This window comes from Peromyscus eremicus, chromosome 8b, assembly GCF_949786415.1.
Source record: "Peromyscus eremicus chromosome 8b, PerEre_H2_v1, whole genome shotgun sequence".
NCBI lineage: Eukaryota > Metazoa > Chordata > Mammalia > Rodentia > Cricetidae > Peromyscus > Peromyscus eremicus.
The window spans coordinates 56,200,134-56,219,963 of record NC_081424.1 but is presented as its reverse complement, the minus strand read 5'-3'; the positions used below and the strand labels follow the sequence as shown (position 1 = coordinate 56,219,963).

At 43.1% G+C, this 19,830-nt stretch overlaps 1 protein-coding gene across 3 annotated transcripts in view; it reads left to right on the top strand.

The window, feature by feature from the left end:
* The window catches only part of Prkn (parkin RBR E3 ubiquitin protein ligase), a 1,191,501-nt gene that overhangs the window by 786,471 nt on the left and 385,200 nt on the right, over positions 1–19,830 (top strand). The window lies entirely within an intron of this gene.

Sequence of the window (19,830 nt, the reverse complement as noted above, 5' to 3'; positions counted from 1 at the left end):
ATTTAGCATGGTTGGAGTCCCTGGCTTGCTACATATGTATTGTAATGACTATAAAGAGATTGAATGGGCCCCCACTGATTTGAATATTGTAACTAAACACTTAGGCACTGTGGCGCTCGAATCAATGCTTGAGTTTGAGCTTTGATTTCTTTATCTTTTGGGCTTTAGTGTGGATCACAGCAAACCTGTCTGTGCCTCTAAACAACACAGATCCAAACAGAAGAGGCTGATCGCAGTGTTGACTCTGGAAGTCATGCTGCTCATTCTTCAATGTTTTTGTCTGCCAATCATGAAATGCGGTTTTATCATAGTTTACATATGTGTATCAGCATATGGATTAAAATGAGCTGAAACATAGCATGTTTTTATATTTTTTAACAAAAGCATCAAAACCCAGAGAATCATTTGTGGATCAGCAAACAACTCTCCATTGTATGTATTTGGGGATGATGTAAGCAGTACCACATGCCACAGTGCCCATGTGGAAGCCCGGGGACAATTTAAGGGGTGATTTCTCTCTCTCCACCATGTGGGTTGCATGGATTTCAAGTACCTGCTGAGTTATCTCACTGACCCCAGTATCATTAATGAAATAATTTCGTATTGGTAAATCATTTTCCTCTGTGGAAATCTTAGACTGTGGAAATATTTCTTAGGTACCAGTTTTAAGACTTTTTTCATACTCAAGATATGTTTAGAGAGTAGTTTATCTTTTTTCACATTTCTAAAATGCCAGCCTGTAATTGTAGAAAAGTTTGGGCATACAGAAGTCAAGAACAAAATTATAGTGAGATCCAATGGACCTTCTATTCATGCAGCACAGCAGAGTGGTGTGTTCTTCTTAGGACCCTTGCACAGGGACTGGAATCAGCCATTTCTGTGGATGCTCTGGCCCCACCAGGGCAGGCTATGTTAGGAGGTCAGAGTCTGAGCACTTCCCTGGAGTGCTCCTCACTCTTGGGTTTCTTCCTGTCTTAGCCTAGCTGAAAAAATAGCTAGAAAACATGAACTTTTAAAATACAAATTACAATGTTAGTTTACGTGGACTGTTTCAGTTCGGAATTCAGGCTTGCAAAATTTTTATTGGGAATCACCAATATTGCAACTGTTGTTCATTTTTCCCTTGGCAATAATAATAATCATCCCTCTTACTGAGTGACAGCTGGATCATTATGCATGCACACTTTCTTCAGAACCTTGCCTTTCCCCTCAATACTGTGCATCATTATACTATAGTGATCACTCCTAAATAAGATATACTCCCTCCATTCTTCAAAATATAACATCTCCGAATTCCATTGTGTACACATACTATTTCCCCTTGTTGTTGAACATTTCATTTTCTTTCTTTCTTTATTACACGCACTTCTGTGACTAGTTGACTGGTGTGGGCACAGATTTTCCTATTGCTACCAGTGTCCCTGAAATAAGTTCCTTGTAGGAGGGGTGGCCATGTCAAGGGGTCAAAGGCAGAACGTATGTTTTCCTCACTGTTTCCCATTTCCCCTCCCAGAAGCTGCAGAGAGGCTCTCTGCCACCTCCCCACTGAGAGGGTGGAGAAATTTTTCTAATCAGGTATTTGAGAGATGAGAGTTTCTCATTATTTCACTTTTTTTCTAATTTCCACCTTTCTGCATGTCTTTTTCTTGGTCATTTGTAGATTGAGAGATGGGTTAAATGAATGTAACCTGCAAGGTGTGTTCTGCATAGCATATCACTGACAGCCCCGGATAATCATGGCAGTGCTCTGAAAGGTTAGATCACTGCTATTTTTTTTTATATAAAGAATACATATAGATTAGCCTCAGTGTTGCTAATTCTTTTCAGAGTTACCTAAGACCTGTGCTGAGGAACTCTCCACCTGGCCAAGCTACCAGGCCGAGCTGTGTTATATAGCCTCTAGGTGTATTCTAAATGCCTGTTTGAAAAGTACCTAATTCCATGTTGAACTAAGTATGTCAATGAGGTTGAGGTCCTTGGAGCTGCATACCCTGGAGTTTGTCTTCTTGTTTTAGGAGTGAGTGAGGCGGGACATTAACGAACTCCAAATTCCCTGTTCCAACCCCTCCGTCTGTACTCCTAACCACCTTTGAATGCTGTGTTTCCTTTGTCAGTTATTTAAACATGATACTCAAAAGCTTGCTTTATATTTGAAAAATGTCTCCCTAGTCTCCAGAACTTACTTTCCCAAGCATGGCTCCCCTATCACATTGCCAAGAAGCAATAAGCCCCCTATTTGTCTGTCTTCCTATTGAGAAAGAATGAGGCAAATGAGCACAAGCTGGGCCAGTCAGCGGCAGCATGGCTGTCCCTCAGCTGTGAGTAAACTCCACTCAGCACAGTGCATTCAAACGCTCGCTGCTTCCTGTCCTCAGCTTTGTTTTCACATATGTGTCCACAAGTCCCGCCAAAACTACTCACTACATGTCTGTTATCATGTGTTGTGTTCACTTTTTACAGAGTTGACTTGATGCTATCTGTACATGTTTTCCCATATCATGTGAACAAGACTCCAATGCCACTAGATGTTTCCTCATTGAATGAAAATCAGCTGCTCAGGCGAGACATTCTTTGCATATATTATTTCTTGGTTTAAAACTGGTCTGGTGTATTGGTTCCTCATTCTCCACTTCATCCAAGGTAGACTACACATTCCTTCTAGGATCCTTTGTTAAGGACAGTGCTACCTGAATCCTTGGTGTTGCTGTTTTCTCTTTCTGTTCATTGACTTTGCTTTAGAGACAATTCATTGGCCAATGAGTTCTTTAAACTGGCTCAATGGTTTATGCCTAGTATAAGTATGCATATTATAATGTGAAGTACTTTCTGATGCCCAGGAACAAAATTGGGTCACCCTGCTAGGGTGTATACGACTTACATTTTCTGTTGCTATGTCAAAAACCTGATAATAGCAACTTAGGAAAAGAAAGTTTATTTTTGGCCCATAATTTGAGGGGACAGCCCATCATGGTGAAAAGGCATGGAGGCAGTGTCTTGAGACAACTGGTCACTTTGCATCTGCAGTCAGGAAGCAGAGAGTGGAGAATGTTAATGCTTAGCTTTCTTTCTCCTTTGTATTGAGTCCACGTCCCCAACCCATGGAATAGGTCTTCATATCTTAGTCAAACCTTTCTGTAAACATCGTCATGGACACACCTGGTGATTCTTTGCTTCCATGGTGATTGTAGATGCAGTCAAGTAGACAGCGAAGATTAACCATCACAGGTAGTGCAGGTTCTGTTGCACTGGAAGCCAATGTGGCTGAGACTTCATCCTTTGTGCATCTGGTGCCAAAGTCCATCTGTGCTGTTACTGCTCTGGTGCCTAGCTTCTCACTGGGACCGATTTGCAAACTCTGGTGGCCATTTCAGTCATGTGGCTCTTTATAGCTTCCCATACCCAGGCCACACTTGAGCACAAATAATTGATAGGCTCTTGGGGAAGGCACGAGCGGAAGGCCATGTCAGCAAGTAGTGCAAAGCCCTCTGCCTAGGTCTGCTTTGCCCCTCAGTCTTTGGTATGCTAGCCAGCACAGGTCTTTTGGTAAATGTTCCTGGAGTTAAAAATGAGATGGTCAAACACAGGCAAAACAGCCAGTTTCTAGAACCTGTGACAAACTTTTATACACAAATAGGGGCTTTCAGGAAAACCACTTAATGCCTCTGCCTTTCTGTCGCACCTGCGGTGATTAGCATTGCATGCTGGGAACTACTGTATCTGCTGTCTTTCTGTCGTACCTGCAGTTATTAACATTGCATGCTGGGAGCTACTTTGAAATGTCAGTAGACTCTCTCAATGTACTCTCAAGGCTGAGCACTCACTAAGTTGGTGGAGCTTCAGAATTTGGGCTGATTTATTTTAGAACTCATGATATAAAGACTGTGAGTGACACACGTATGACTCACCCTTCCTGCACCTGAACAACACAGGTTTCTCATGACCTTGCGGTTCCATAGGAATGGTTTCCACCTTCCCAATGGTATGCCCTGCACATTGCCGTGATTGACACATGTATTTGGGTCCGGGTTGCTATTTTGTTACAGTTTGCCTTTTGCTCTTCTGGTCCCACGCCACTTTGCATTTAATTTATGTGTTCAAACTTCTCATCACAATGACAAATTACCCTCCAGAAGCAGCTGAAACAAGGAAGGATTTATTTCTCCCTGAGTTTCCGAAGTGTCAGTCCTGTAAGAGATGAAAGCTATGGCCCATTTTCCGTCTGAGGTGTGCTCAGAGCTCATCACCAAGTCACTGATAAGCAGGAGGTTCCAGGCCCTTTGCCTCTAGCTGACTGCTGGAACCTGCCAGCCTCAGAGCTCTGAGAAGTGGGAAGCTACAGGCAGTCCCCCATGTGACTGAGCCCACCCTCAGAAGAGGGGCCAGTCCCAAGCCCCAGAATATTCATCAGATAAGGCTTGGTGTCCTGAATTAACAGAATGAGGGTTTACCAAGGGGCTTTGCTGGAAAGCCTCAGGATTGTTGCTCCCTGAAGTGCCAGCCTCTGAGGAGAAGAGGGCAGGCATTTCTTACAGTCAGGGACTTTAAAAACCTGTCTCACACCAAAACGCCACACCAGCAGCCACTTTGCCTTCTGTCTGCTGCGGGCCCTTTCTGCAGAGTGGTACGTTTAAAACTTTTTCACACTCATTAATCTCAAATTTGTACAACAGAGCAAGGGTCTTCTTCTTCACAGTTCGTCTGGACAGGGAGCGCATGTTGGAGCGAGTCAGCTCATATCATGGTGGCCAGAGGGGGGGGGAGCATGGCTCTGCTGTAGGACTTCCTCCCGTTTCCCCTTCATTCCCTCTGGTGCCCAGCCCCATTGTATGATGGTCCCCACTTTCAGAGAACGTCTTCCCCTTCATCCATCCTCTCCAGAAACGTTCACATCAGTGTGTTTCTCAGTCCCATCAGAGTGACATGAAGATTGTTGTGTCAGCTTTTCCTGGGGAGATACGAACAAATATCTCTTCACAATAGACAGAGCAAAGATGACAGACCAAAGTAAGGGGTCCAGCAAGTTCTGGCTTGGTGAGCCTATGGGTTTTTTTTTTGGGGGGGGGTATGTACTATGTGTGAGCAAGGGACTATTTACAGAAACATAGGTCACCCCCAAACAGCTGTGTTCCTCCCTATCATGGATGATACCTCAAGAAAGCTTTGTGATAGAGCCCCTGTTTCAGTAAACCTACTTTCTGAACACTCTAGAATTTCCCATCATCACTTGCTCCTAGTGGAGAGTTGGAGGGAGTGTTGGCTGGAATCCTATGACCTCCTGCTTCACCTTCTACTAGAGAATGTCATAGCTCTGTTACTACTACTGTAGACCAGGCTGTCACTGCATTAGTCCATTCACTCGGTTACCAAGGGTACCCCTGGACCAAGGACTCTATTCCAAAATGGCAATAGGATGACCATGGAGGAAAAAGCCATTCACTTGGTTACCAAGGCTTCCCCTGGACCAAGGACTCTATTCCAAAATGGTAATGGGATGACCATGTCACCTGTGGAGGAAAAAGCCATATTGTAAAAAACAGTCTAGCCGTCACGTGCAGTCTCCACAGTCTCCCAGGGTCCTCAGTGTCATTGCTCACGCTGTTGCCGCGTGAGACAGATGGTGCTTTTGAGATGCGGATCTACTCCTGGTGTCTACAGAGATGAAGCCTGGGTTTCAAACAGCCAGTGAGGATGCCAAACACAATGTGTAATACGAAGGATTGTTCTCTGGCTTCTAAGTGTTGTTCTCCTGGGTATATACAAGGAAGTAAATCAATATGATTCCTAAAACCACGTTGGAAAATTAGGGAAATTCACCAACCAACAAGCCCTCACGTTTCCTCTTACCTTTAACCAAAGTCAGTATTCTTTCTTCCTTGAAATTAGGTCATCAAAACTGCTAAATTACTCAAAAAGAAAGCAGTTTTGATGGTTTTCTTCTTATTTAGAAGCCCGGAGTAGTATAAAGGAGGGCTAGTCTACCTTCTTTGAGTAAAGCTATCCCCCAAACTCAGTGGCTTGGCATGGTGGGTTGCTGTGGGGCCTCTACTCTCCAGCGTTACTCAGAGACCTCCTGATGATCTCTGCTATCTCATGGTTCATCCTCAGCAGCTTCCAAATGCCCACTAAGTCATGGGTGGTTGGCATAGGAGTGCTACCCGTGAGCCACACAAAAGAGGTAGAGGCCAGGCAGTGGACTATACCACTTCTTCCCATGTTCCTTACAGCACAGTCCAGATCCATGGATGCATGTAAAGTCCACAGTGTGCACTGTGGCCTGGAGGGGTGGCTTGGGAGATGGAGTCCAGTGTGTGCTCACGAGGAAGCACAAACAGGGCTGCAAGCCCTGCAGCCTCGGCACGCATGCAGACTCTGGCAAAAAGCACACTTTATCACTTGGTTTTTCTGCATTCCTTTCCCTGCCAGCAACAGAAGCAACACTCCATCAAGTCACTTCATTATACAGAGTGACTGGTACACAGACAAGGGCCAGAAGAAAAGATGTAGGGCAAACCGATGTTGTCCCGGAACTCATTCAGCTAGATCAACAAGGGCCTGTCTATCTGGCCATCCATCTGGCTCTGCAATTGCTGCCTTTATAGAAATCCTACTGTGGATGCTCCAGGACTTTTATGTTCACTTGAGGCATGTACCGTCTTTAGTGCATTGCAAAGGATCAATGTCTCTGTACCTCTATGAAACTGGCTGATTCTCAATTTGCTTGAATATCTGTGTTCCAAACTCCTTTTTTGTTCGTTTTTCCTACTCTTTTATGTCTCAAGTAGTTAAAATTAATATTCTTTTTTGGTTTGTTTTGCTTTTGAGACTGAGTCTCTCTACATAGCCCTGGCTGTCCTGAAACTCACTATGTAGTCCAGGCTGACCTCGAGCTCACAGAGATCGACCTGCCTCTGCTTCCAGAGTACTGGGATAAAAGGCGTGTGCCACTGCACCTGGCTAAAAATAAGCAATCTTAAGGAAACTATTCTGCTTGGTTGTGTGAGGGTAACAGTAAACCATTTTCCAGGTGTGAATCCATTGCTTCTCCAAAGAGATCTGGACAGATGCCTGTGAGAGCTTGTGGTGGGTGCAGGAGTAGTTCTTGGGTGCTCTCCTTCTGTTTATTAACCTGTGTCCAAACTCCTCTGCACTGCCTGTGATTCAGTGCAACTTTGAATCTCTGCATTGGACATTATCAGTGTAGAGAGAACTCTTCTGAGGCCAGAAAAATTACAGCAGCAGTCAGTGGTTATTCACTGACCTTTGAGCCAATCATTTATATAGTCTGAAATATATGGCAAGCCACATGCTGTGTACATGCCTCCAACACACATATCTGTGTAGTGAAGAACACGGATGGTGATAGGAAGCTTCAGCAGCCACCCCCAGACCAAGAGTAGGGACATTGCCTGCAGCTCAGTGGTCTCCATGTGACCTGCCCAGTCGTATCTGCCTTCTTTCTGCTTGGAACCATCCTATGACCTTTTTAATAGCATCACTACCTATGTATATATACTTAAATAACAGATTCACCAGCTTTAACTCAACTTAATCCTGGTTAGATTTTTTTACCAAACTGCTTTCCCAGCGGACTGCCATTTCCAGTAGTAGTCCTGGTCACTGAGTTGTGATGTGTGCACTGCGCTAATGTTCAGAGGTTTCATTCCCAGCTGTATTTTATACATTTTGTTAGTGCACCGCGTGCCGGCTTTGTGTGTGTTTCTTTTCTTCTCTCAGTTGTCACGGAAAATTGGAGCACACAACCGGAAGTCTAAAAGCAAACTGTCAATGGTGACTACAAGGCATTGTGTGGCTAACAGGAGGTCACATACCCACTAGTGTCCTGTGCTGATAAAGAAGCCTCGCCCACCACCTGCACCGTGTGCCCCTCTCCCCTGTGGGCCTTTTATGAGCTGCTGTCAACTGTTTTCCCTCAGTCCTGAGGGCATTCCCCCGGCAGCTCGTCCCAGGGTTTAGATCAGAGCCCATTAGTGGCTGTGAAGCTCCTGAGCTATGGCTGGCATAGTGTAGCCGACGAGGTGCTTAGAAGTATGCAATGGTACGGACCGGTGTATGGCTCACTCTACAGCCTCTGGTGTTTCGGGAAATGTGGTGCATGCTTTGCCTTCACAGGCTACAGATCTTTGTCATAACTTTACTTGGAAAGAAAGTAGGGCTATTTATACCCTGTAGGTCAAGAAAACTTAAGTATGTTTGAGGCACAATTTGCTTTAGATTTTAAATACACACTTCCTGACTGAGCCCCGCGTGTTCATTTTTAATTGCTCTCTGGCTTGTTAGGTTTGGGAGAGGGAGGGGGAAAGAGAGGTTTCTGAAGCATCCTTGAAGGAAGATTTACCAAATACCACTGCAAGAAGTGCTGCAGGGGTCCAAAGCAAGCTTTATTTTGCCAGACAAAGCAAGGTATCTGTCTATTCTTAAAAGTTTCCGAAGGAAAGGGGGTCCTGCACTGTGAGGAAGCAGGTTTAGTCAATGTGTGATCTGAGCTACATGGTGACGATAGGGGAAGCGGGGCACAGATGACTTAGGTTATGTAGCAGAAGTCACTTTTTCTCTAGATAAGGGGTGGGGCTCTGCTAATGTATAAACTGGAGTCAGGCTGTTTCCTGCCAGGGACAGTAGGGGGTAGGTATTCTTGTCCTGCTCACAGCCCTCTTTACATAGGGTTTGGCATACCTGGATGATCTCCAACTTAGGTTATGTTCCTCAGCCACCATCATCATCCTAGACGATGAGTATATATACATATACGTGTGTGTGTGTGTGTGTGTGTGTGTGTGTGTGTGTGTGTGTGTGTGTGTGTTCAGGGCTTTGTGGCTCTGTGTTCAGTACTGAACGTTATTTTGTGTGTATATTCACGCACACTCACACACACACATTTAGTAACTGTGATAAACTTTATTCTCTCTCACTGTGTGATGTCTTGTGTTAATGAGACTTCAAGCATAGCAATTGGTGTGAGCTGGTGACCTCCAACTGTCTTCCAAATAATTAATAATGTGCTTAGAGGGGCTGATTTACATATTCATGAGAATTTAGACCATTTGGTTCCTAAGCAGGACAGTGAAAAAGTTTAATGTTTTGAATGCACATCAATTTAACAAGAAGAGGAGAGGTTTAATAGTCTAATGTCAATATGATAATAATGTATGATACCAAACCAGGCAGTTACACTACATGTTCCCATTGAAGCCTGCGTGTGGTCCAGGTTATCTTGTAGGTTCCATTCTACTGAGTTTGGAGGAGTTAACGTCTTGTATTTTCTGTTTTTTCTTTCTAGTATTCTTGCCTTCTTTGCTCTCTTTTTTCCTCTTTGCTGTCAGTATCAGCTCTTTCCAGGAAGGGCTTGACCGCTGAGCTACATCCCAGCCTCAGTATCAGCTCTTTGCAAACGCTTACACAGCTTTTGTAATAGGTCACTGTACTACCTTGTTTGGGCTGTCGTAAAAAGTACCTCACACTCAACAGCTTAAGCGATAGAAATTTATTTTCCCGCAGCTATGGAGGCTACACATTCAAGATCAAGGTTTCATTAGGTCATTTTTCCAGCTGGTAACTTTCTGACAGCCAGGTTCCTCCTTGTGTATTCACATGGCCCCTGCCTGTGTGTGTCTGTACCCCAGTAACCTATTCCTGTAAGGACATACCCAGTCAGAAGTTGTCTACATTCCTTCTTTAAAGGTCCAGTCTCCATTTACAGTCACATTCTGAGGCAACAGGCCTAGGACTTTTAATACAGATTTGGTTCAGCCTCTCATTCACCATCTAGATTCCAAACTAGTTTCCAGATATTATGTATTCAGAGAGGATTGATTGAGCACAAAGCCTGTTTCTAACTACTGTTCAGAGTGGTTGAAATAGCATATGAATATGCCTGTTCACATTCTTCCCTCAAAGCCCTTCCTCTATACATCAGCTGGTTTCTGGTACGTCGATATCCAGTACCTGGGCATACTGGGGCCTGTCTATCAAGTGTCTGCTTTGAAAGTTTAGACTCACCAGCACACATTTCAGGAAAGATCCTTTTACTCCACCTCCATTTGATATAGAGGGGAACATTCAGTATGCTCTGAGGTAGCAGGAGCTGGATGACATCTGTAGTCATATCTTGTTCCTTTGTTCTCCAGGATAGATGGTCAGGATCCGCCTCTAAATGTTTTTAATAGTTAGAGATTTAAAATGCTGCCACCAATGGAATCTAGACTGTAATGGCTCACAGCCAGAGCAGGCAGTTCTTGTCCTGGGTGGGTTGGGTATTTCAAATGGTGGGTATTTTTCTTCTAAGTTGCTTTTGCTCTCCCCTCCTTTGGGCCTTGTCTGTGTCTTCATGGTCAAGCCTGATCTCCACACCCAGAATCCAACTGGAATAGAGGGGAGCATGTAAAAGGACATGAATGTCTTTCTGACAAGCAACTGTGCACACCCCTTGCCACCAACACAGATATGACTCTTTATTATGAACCCTTGTCCTGAAGGCCTCATCTCTCTTGATTTCTTAAGCTGTGGTGTGGCCATTGGCCAGTCCTACTTGACCATCTGAAAGGGAACATGAATAATGTGATCTTAATAAAGGCTGAGGATACAGAGTTTAGCTCGACATTGGCAGTCTTTAGAAAGTTATTCATTTGATGTCTTTGTGGCTCAGCTTCTACGTGGAAAACTTGGTTATATGCTACACATGTAGGATTCAGGTCTATGGACAGAGGACAAACTCCATGTTCAGATGGTGCTGAGTAAATGGCAGACCTGATATGCTGTATAACAGGCTTGAAGATCATTCTGAAATCAAGATAATTAAAGTCAAATCTTATATAAAGGTAGCTAGCTAACACACTTCCCACCAGCTAACTTGTATGACAGCACTGTTGTAACTCCAGCTTCAGAATGGGTACCAGGAACTTGTGATTGGCATGAGGAGCCTGGCATTGCAACATAGGCTTCTTTCAAGTTTTGTGGTTAAAAAGTAAAACTTGATTTTTCTTCTTGATTTTGTTTACTTCAACATAGTGATAAACTGTGGAAACAGTCATTTCCTTTGAGCTGACTCATTATCATCATAGCAAGTATAAAATGGTACATGGATGTTGGGTTGTAAAAACAGTTTGAAAGTCATCAACAACTTCCCTTATTAAAATCATTAAATTCGATTTCTACTACAAGACCAATCTTTCAGACTATCTTTAATAGAGAGGTCTGTCCATGAGGAGGCGAGGGGATGCATCACTGAGGTCTCCATAGGTTGATGCTCCTCTTGACTGGCAGCAATCCTGGCTGCCTTGATCATTTTGTGATATAGCTCCCAAGTCATTGCTTGAATGTTGGGTATCAGGAATCTCTTAGCTTGTATGATTTTTGAGCATATCTAATACTTATTTTGAAGAAAATTTAAACTAGAATTAAAGAAAGTAAGAAAACAATGTGACACATTTTTTATTCCAAATCAATTTTTATCTTAAATGAATCAGGCATACATTACTTTTCTATATGAAATAACAGGAAACATAATTTGTATATACATCTCATTTTGGGGATATCACCACCAAAGACAGAGACAGCATAGACTCTGGGTTATATCTGCTGTGGATATCGCTCTATATAAATAAAGCACTGATTGGCCAGTAACCAGGCAGGAAGTATAGGCGGGACAAGGAGAGAGGAGAATTGAGGAAGGAGGAAGGAAAGGGAAACCGGCTGGAGCCACTGCCAAGACAAGGAAGATGTAAAGTACCGGTAAGCCACAAGCCACGTGGCAAAGTAAAGATTAATAGAAATGGGCTGAATATAAGAGTGAGAGCTAGACAATGATAGGCCTGAGCTAATGGCCAAGCAGTTTAAATAATGTAAAAGTCTGTGTGTTTATTTTATAAGTGGGGTCCGGGACTGGCGGGACTTGGCGGTGGGAGCTGGAGAAAAATTCTCCAGCTACAATATCCTCGTGCGGGGTTCCAATACTAATCACATCTGGGTATCAGGCCCCACCTCCCCAGATGCAAGGTTCAAAAGTACTCTTCCACCCACCACTCCCAACCCCAGCCAGGACCACTTCTGCCCTGAAGTAGGAAGAATGGCTTCTATAGAAACATAGTCAAACTCTTTCAATAACCTCAGCCAGTCATGGCATCCAACAGTGCTTCTGTCTCTGCTGTGATGATTCCTGAGCAGATTCCTGTGTACCCTCAGATGCCACAACAGACACTGGCTCTCGTACAGCCTCGCTCAGAGTGAGATCCTTTCTCGCCCCTGCTGGTCCCTCCAAGAGAAATGGTAATAGTTTTTCCTTGGGGTTCATTCGTTGAGACCGTCAACAAGATGAATTCATTAGTTAACTGGTACTTGTTCTTCAAGCCAGCCCATGACTGTGGAAATAGTACTGTTGCAAAGTCATGAAACTGGTCCTGACTCTCTCCCTAACTAAACTCCTCCTTTATTTGGTCCAAGTACTCGCTAGCTATTATTTAATGGGGAAGCAGGTTTTGTGCATTGCCTCAATGAAGCCTCATGATGATTCTGTATGGTTCATACTGACAGTCAGCTCAGAGATGAAGAAACCAAGACTCCCAGGAGCTAAATCTAAACACCAGTTTGCTTAACTCCAAAGCTATTTTTCCCTTTCCACCTTTATTCACGAAACTTGTTTCACACCACGGTCTCTGTTGCTGCAGGGTTGTTGTGGTCCCTGACCGCTGGCTCCTAAGCCCATCGCTCCTTTGGATGTTGGTCAGATTCCATGTCAACAATCACAAGGAGATCCATGAGTGAGAGGCAATACCTCCCCAGTCTCCATCGGGTAGTTACAGCTCAGAGCTTATCAGAGTGTGGTCTCGGAACCACAGGCAATTATTGTCCACAAAGCAATCCTAGTATTACTTTAAGCTGAAGAGGTGTGATCAGTGATAGTGTAAATACAATACACCATTTAGAGCAAGGGTTCTCAACCTTCCTAATGCTGTGACCCTTTAATACAGTTCTTCATGCTGTGGTGACCCCCCTCAACCACAAGATTTATTTTTGTTGCTACTTCATAACTGTAATTTTGCTACTATTATGAATTGTAATGCAAATATCTGTGTTTTCTAATGGTATTAGGTGACCCCTGTGAAAGGTCATTTGACTCCCAAATGGGTCGTGACCCATGGGTTGATAATCACTGATTTAGAGCACCAGTGGGTCCTGTTCTAGTACTTCACTGAAGTCATACCAGGCAGTCACTTTTTGAAAACTACTTAATATTCTATGAGTAACAAAAGAACTGTAAATCTTTTTTTCTGTGTTTAAATGTCTTAATTCCAAAATATCAAAGATAACATTTTATTACTATTTTTGGATTAGCGCTGCTTGGAATGGAACCCAAGGCTATGTGCTTGGGTTTCTAAACTTTTACTATCCATGACCCCTTTCCGCCCATGACATTTTTATGTGATCATGGACATTTAGGCATATAAAATAGGTGCAAAAAACCCAACATATATGAAGAATGAATTATCAAGAAATTTGTTTTAAAGCAGTTCTTCATTATATAAATCATCTTACCATCTATTTAAAAATGAAGTCAAGTGTACATAGTAATGAGTGGGCTATGTTCTTTATCTTTCTAGGAAGAATTGAATTTTGGCTGAATATTTGGTCCTGTATGATATAGAACATCTTCAGCATTTCTCAGAGTTGATTTTTATTTGTTTGTTTGTTTTTGTTTTTTAATCATCAGTACTGAGAATACCACTTCACATAAATATGTAGCACAAAATGGCAGAAGTATGTTTAGGGTCATTTCCAAAGTTATTGGAAAGTCTATCCTAATCCTAAGCCAAATTCATTGAATGATTCTTAAATAAAACTCAAGTCAGAAAATCAGACGATATTTTTTAAAATCAAACCTTGTAGCATAGTACAATCCAGAGAGACACCAATTTGCTGCTTCTACGGTGCAGAATGGTAGTAGGAAAACAGTAGATATCTTGGTTGTCTGTGATTAAAGCCTGTTTCTGTCAGAGCAGAAACTTTTCTGCGTATAGAAAAAGCTCTGCATAGCACTAGGTAGGCTCAGATCCTGCCGCGGTGTTCAGGAAGCATCACTGGTGCCACATTGTGTGGCAGAGTAAGAAGTACGAAGGGCACGTGTCATGTAGTCAGAACTAAGGCCACAGTAAAGTCACAGAGGCAGCATGGGCCAGCCATGCCAGAAACATCTTAGAATCATCATGGATTGGATTTTAAAATAATACTTGTTCATTGTTTGTTCAGAAACTCTTCACTGTTGCCAAATTTTTACAAGCCACACCCACCCCACATTCAGTTTCACGCTGCCATGCAGAGTCATGGCCCACATTTTAAGAAGCTGGGTTCTGTGTCATGACATTGAGCCAGGACCCCAGCCCCAAAGAATAACTTCCAACTGCTCTCTGTACTGATGTATATAGAAAAGAAGGCTGGGTTTGCTCAGGTTTCAAACGTTGTGTTATGGAGTAGAACAGTAATAATGGGACCAGAGAGTAGAATTAAACAATGCACCCTCTAAAACACCTCAAGGCAATTTTAGGCAGTGTTCTAGTGTTCTTCCTCTTGTTTGAACTTTAATATGCCCTGTCAGTTGGACCATGTTTTGGGTGAAGCTTTATGGTCCATATTAACTAACTGGATAATAAAAGACCCCGGTTTCATAGGGACAAAGAGCTCGCACTGGATGAAATTCCACCACCATCATCAGAATTTATTTATCTAATAGTCTGCTTAGACAGTGCTATTCCTGGAAGAGGCTATTGTTCAGGTTACGTGCAGCTTCTGTAGCTGTCACCGTAGCAGCAGGAGTAACTACCTACGTGTGCTTAACTTTGCCTCTGTGCTAAGTATAGCACGCCAGGTGTAAATCAACAATGGCCTGATTCAAAGTGTACTTTCCCAAGCAAACCTCCAGGCTGCGATTTTGCCGTTCTTTCTGATCTAAACATAAAAATAAATCAAGGTAGAAAAACAGCTGTAAAGCTGATAATGAGATTTGCAACCAGCTAAGATAGGACCTATATCATACCAAAAAGAAAAAAATAAAGGCCTATTGTTCACTCCATCTACTCCTCCTGTAATTAGGAACCACCAGTTTAGGGAACAGGGCCCCACCCTGCCATTGGACAAAGAGGACACATACCTGGACACCTTCTGTTTGTCTTGATGCATACCTGGTCCTGGAAAGGAGCACAGAATATTGTCCAAGCTTTTTGGAGGACAGTTCCAGGTAACAGGAACATTCTGTTTACCAGTGAGTCTGAAATGATGCTCAAATAAATAATAAGCATTTCTGAAAATTACCCAATCACACAGGTAACCACTCCAAGGTGTTTGAGTCTCCAGGGAAGAATTGCATGGATTTTACAAAATTGCTTCTAATTGTGAATTGTACATTTGCAGAGGAGCCCAGCATGGTCGTAGGAGGCACATTTGTCAGAGTTGAGCAATGGGGCCTTTTTGTAAGGAGTTTGAATATAAAAGAAAACATTTTCAGTGCTTTCCTGATGGCAATAAAATATATGTTTAAGAACACTTAGCCTACTATTCTAGAACAGACTAGAGAGCTATTTCGATACTTGGGGGATTTAATACCAAGTACTTTGAATTGAAGGAGGCATTTAGCTATTGTTTTAAAAATTCATTATCCTCATGAGACAATGGCTGCAATGCATGGAGACAGATTTCCAATTTGCAGATATTTTTGACTTGTATACAGAAAGTATTGTGCTAGGTTTCCTGTTTTTACTTCAAACAGACATGTATAATTTTCTGAATTCTTAAAACTTATACAAATATTTTTAAATGCTTTTTTCCTATTATGGTAAAAGCTTATTTTCATTTGTAAAAGGTGCTTGTGGTCATATTTTGGGGAATTACGTTGAGCTTTGCTATCTTAGTGATCTTAGTGAAATATAAAATACTATTTGTGCTACCTGAGTAAAAACATGAACATCTCCCCCCACCCCCCATCAACGTCTGAGGCAGGTGGAAGAGCTGGCCCTGAAGTCAGAAGAGCAGGAGAGCTGCCCTGCCCCCCACCAGCTGCAACACTCAGGAGAACAAGCCCAGCACCTGGGCAGCACAATACAGTCAACCCTGTTGGTGGAGGTGTGGGTGAACCAGCCCCGAAGTTGTGAGCAAGGGACACCTGTCCCCATTGCTATCTGTCCTGTGGCAGCATGGGTCGGGAAAGATCCTCCTCCCATCTCCTCTGGAGACTCACGCCTTGGAGTGGTTACCTGCGTAATTGGGTATCTGCCTGAATCATAGTGGGGGAGGGGCTGGCCCCCATCGAGGACCTAGCCTTTCGTCCTCATCAAATAGCAGTGATAGAAGAGGAAGCAAAACAGGGAAGAAAAATGGGGGTGAGGGGTGTCCTGGACTATCAAGATGGCTCAGTAGGTATAGGAGCTTGATGCACAGCCTGATGACCTGTGTTCCATCCTCAGAACCCACATGGCAGGAGAGAACTTACCCTGCAAGTTTTCCTCTGAAATGTGTGTCCTCACACACACACACACACACAATACACACACACACACACACACACACACATACATAATACACACATACATAAATACATAAATAAATGTAATAATTTTTTTTAAAGAAAAAAAAAACTCAAAGAGCAAGGCAACCCTGAGGCACAGAAGAGCTCAGTACGGCCACAGTACAATGGAAACAGATAAGAACACGTTCAGTGAAAATAGATAAGAACACGGGCAGGGCCAGCAAGCCTGTGCCTTGGGTGACAGTGGAGACGGTATCTTTCATAAAGGGCTTTGGAGAAGCCACCCCTCTAAGCTTAAAATAGGAAAGGGCAGAATCCAAATGGCATTTTCAAAGAATGGAGTCCAGCCACCTAGGGAGCATTCCAGCTTGCCCTGCTGGCTGCTGGCACTGGAGCCCAGGCGGCTTTAGAAGAAGCAGACTGATTTTCAAGTTTCTAAGCCGGCGTTGGTGGTCTCCTGCTGGGTTTGTGTGAAAGGAAGGTGGGCAAGCGGGAGGTGTTGAAGAGAGTGTGCAGCATGGCCATTTATTTCTAGTTCAGTCCAGGAAGGGCAAGCATGGCCACAGAACACCCGGGACAGTTCAGACCCTTTTTCAGTAATTTAACAGTTATCATTGAGATTTGTTCCTGGTGAGTGTTTTGTCCAGTGTTTGCAAAGTCATCTTCAGATTGTTACAGACTTTTTCTAGAATGTCACTGGAAAGGAGGGATCAATAGACATTTCAATTTAAAAATAGCAATAGTGTCTTCATTAAGAACAAGTGAGGCCTAGAATATTGCAGCCACTCAACAGGAAGACATCGGTACAGAACATATTGCAAAAAAAAAAAAAAACAAAAAAAAAAAACTGTATTCTCCTCCTGAGACATTAACCCTGACTCCATGATTTGGTTGAGGATGTAGCTCAGTTATAGACTGATTGCACAGCATGTACAAGGTTCAGTCCCCAGAGAGAGAGAGAGAAAGAGAGAGAAAGAGAGAGAGAGAGAGAGAGAGAGAGAGAGAGAGTTGGGGAGAGAGAGAGAGAAAGAGGAAAAATTAAATAATCATGGCTCTATGGTAAATTGAGTATTATAGCCACAGTCTCAAACATAGCAGCTGACCATGTGTGATTATTTAAATCTAAATTTATATTGATCAAATTATATGGAATTTTCATTACCATAAAACAAGCTAGCTTTATTGACTGCCATATTAATGCAGCTGTAGAAGTTACTCATTACTACAGATATTTGCTATTAAACATCACATCCGATGGCTGGAATCTCTTCACTGGTGCCTGAAAAAAGTAGGTTGTGGATTAGAAGGCCCAAATGTAAACATTTTGGTTCTTTCTAAGCCACATTTCTAGTGCATCTATCCTTGGTAGCTTTCTGTTCTAGCTTTGCATCTCTCAGCATGCATGCCTTACTTTATCCCTGAATTCTGCAGTCACCTCAACTTCCCAGGTCCTTCTTCAACTTCCCAGGTCCTTCTTCAACTTCCCAGGTCCTTCCTCAACTTCCCAGGTCCTTCTTCAACTTCCTAGGTCGTTCCTCAACTTCCCAGGTCCTTCTTCAACTTCCTAGGTCGTTCCTCAACTTCCCAGGTCCTTCCTCAACTTCCCAGGTCCTTCTTCAACTTCCCAGGTCCTTCCTCAACTTCCCAGGTCCTTCTTCAACTTCCTAGGTCTTTCCTCAACTTCCCAGGTCCTTCCTCAACTTCCCAGGTCCTTCCAATTTAGTCTACTGATTGCTGTCTTTCCAAAATCCGAAGTCCACTTTTCTCACAGCAGCGTTCTGGTCATGTTTCCCATGTCTCCATGGCAATGAACCTCATCAGCCTCATCCCTTCTATGACTTCCTGAATTCCCTCCATGAAACACTTCACGGATGCTGCTTTGAGGTGTTAAACCCTCACCCCTAGACTCTCTTCTATGCCATGCTTAGAGTGCTGTACCCCAGAGCGTGCTGCCTCCCTACACTTCACAATGCCTCCAGACACCCAGTTCTACCCTTACCCGCCCACTAACCTCCCTGTGTCCCCTGTCATAGCCTCCAATGCACCAGCCTCCTGATCCAGCCTGAGGTCACCACCTAGGGCCTGGATATAAATAATCCTGAAAACTCCTATTACTTTAATCCAGCACTTGGAAGACAGAGACAGGCAGATCTCTGAATTTGAGGCTGGCCTGGTCTACAGGGTGAGTTCCAGGACAGCCAGGGCTGCGCACAGAGAAACCCTGTGTCCAAAAAAAAAAAAAAAAAAAAAAGGAAGAAGAGGAAGAGGAGGAGGAAAGAAGGAAGGAAGGAAGGAAGGAAGGAAGGAAGGAAGGAAAGAAAGAAAGAAAGAAAGAAAGAAAGAAAGAAAGAAAGAAAGAAAGAAAGAGAAAGAAAGAAAGAGCGAGCCAAGAGCAACTGTCTCATCTTGCTGTTCCTTTGGAGTCCTCTTTTTGCCCAGAGCCAACCTTAGACATAGCCACTTCAAAGTACGCACCTGAATGGATTCTTATGGCGATACAGAAATCGGTGTCTCTGACTTTTGGTTATAGTTCCCAATCTTCTAATCCTCTGTAAATAGGAGCTCTTATTTTATCCTGCAGAGTGCTTTCTGAATTATAAATTCAGAAAGCAGAGGGTGGGAATTAGGCTAATCAGTTGCTTCTGGTCCTACCAAATTAAAATTTCATAGTTTTATAAAGTCAGTATGCTGGTGTGTTTGACTCTTGGGGCCCCCTTGGATATTTTGATATTACCAGCTGTTAGAAATTGATGATTTTAATGTACATTGGGTAAATCTAATGAATATCATTTAGCATGTGAATATTTTGCAGTCTTTGACTAAGGTTTTATGAATCATTTTCCTATATGGCACAAACATATCCACTGAATAAACTTACTTTATAAATAGCATTGGTGACTGTGGTGGTATTGTATTCCCCAAAATATTGTGCACCCTAATAAACTTATCTGGAGTTAGAGAAGAGAACAGCCACAATATTAAACATAGAGGATAGGCAGTAGTAGCACACGCCTTTAATCCTAGCATTCCAGAGGCAGAAATCCCTCTGGATCTCTGTGAGTTCAAGGCCACATTGGATATAGCCAAGCATGGTGACTCACGCCTTTAATCCCAGAAAGTGAGCCTTTAATCCCAGGGAGTGATGGCAGAAAGCAAAAAGGTATATAAGGCGTGAGGACCAGAAACTAGAAGCTTTAGCTGGTTAAGCTTCAGGCTTTTGAGAAGCAGTTCAGCTGAGATCTATTTGGATGAGGACTTAAGAGGTTTCCAGTCTGAGGAAACAGGATCAGCTGAGGAATTGG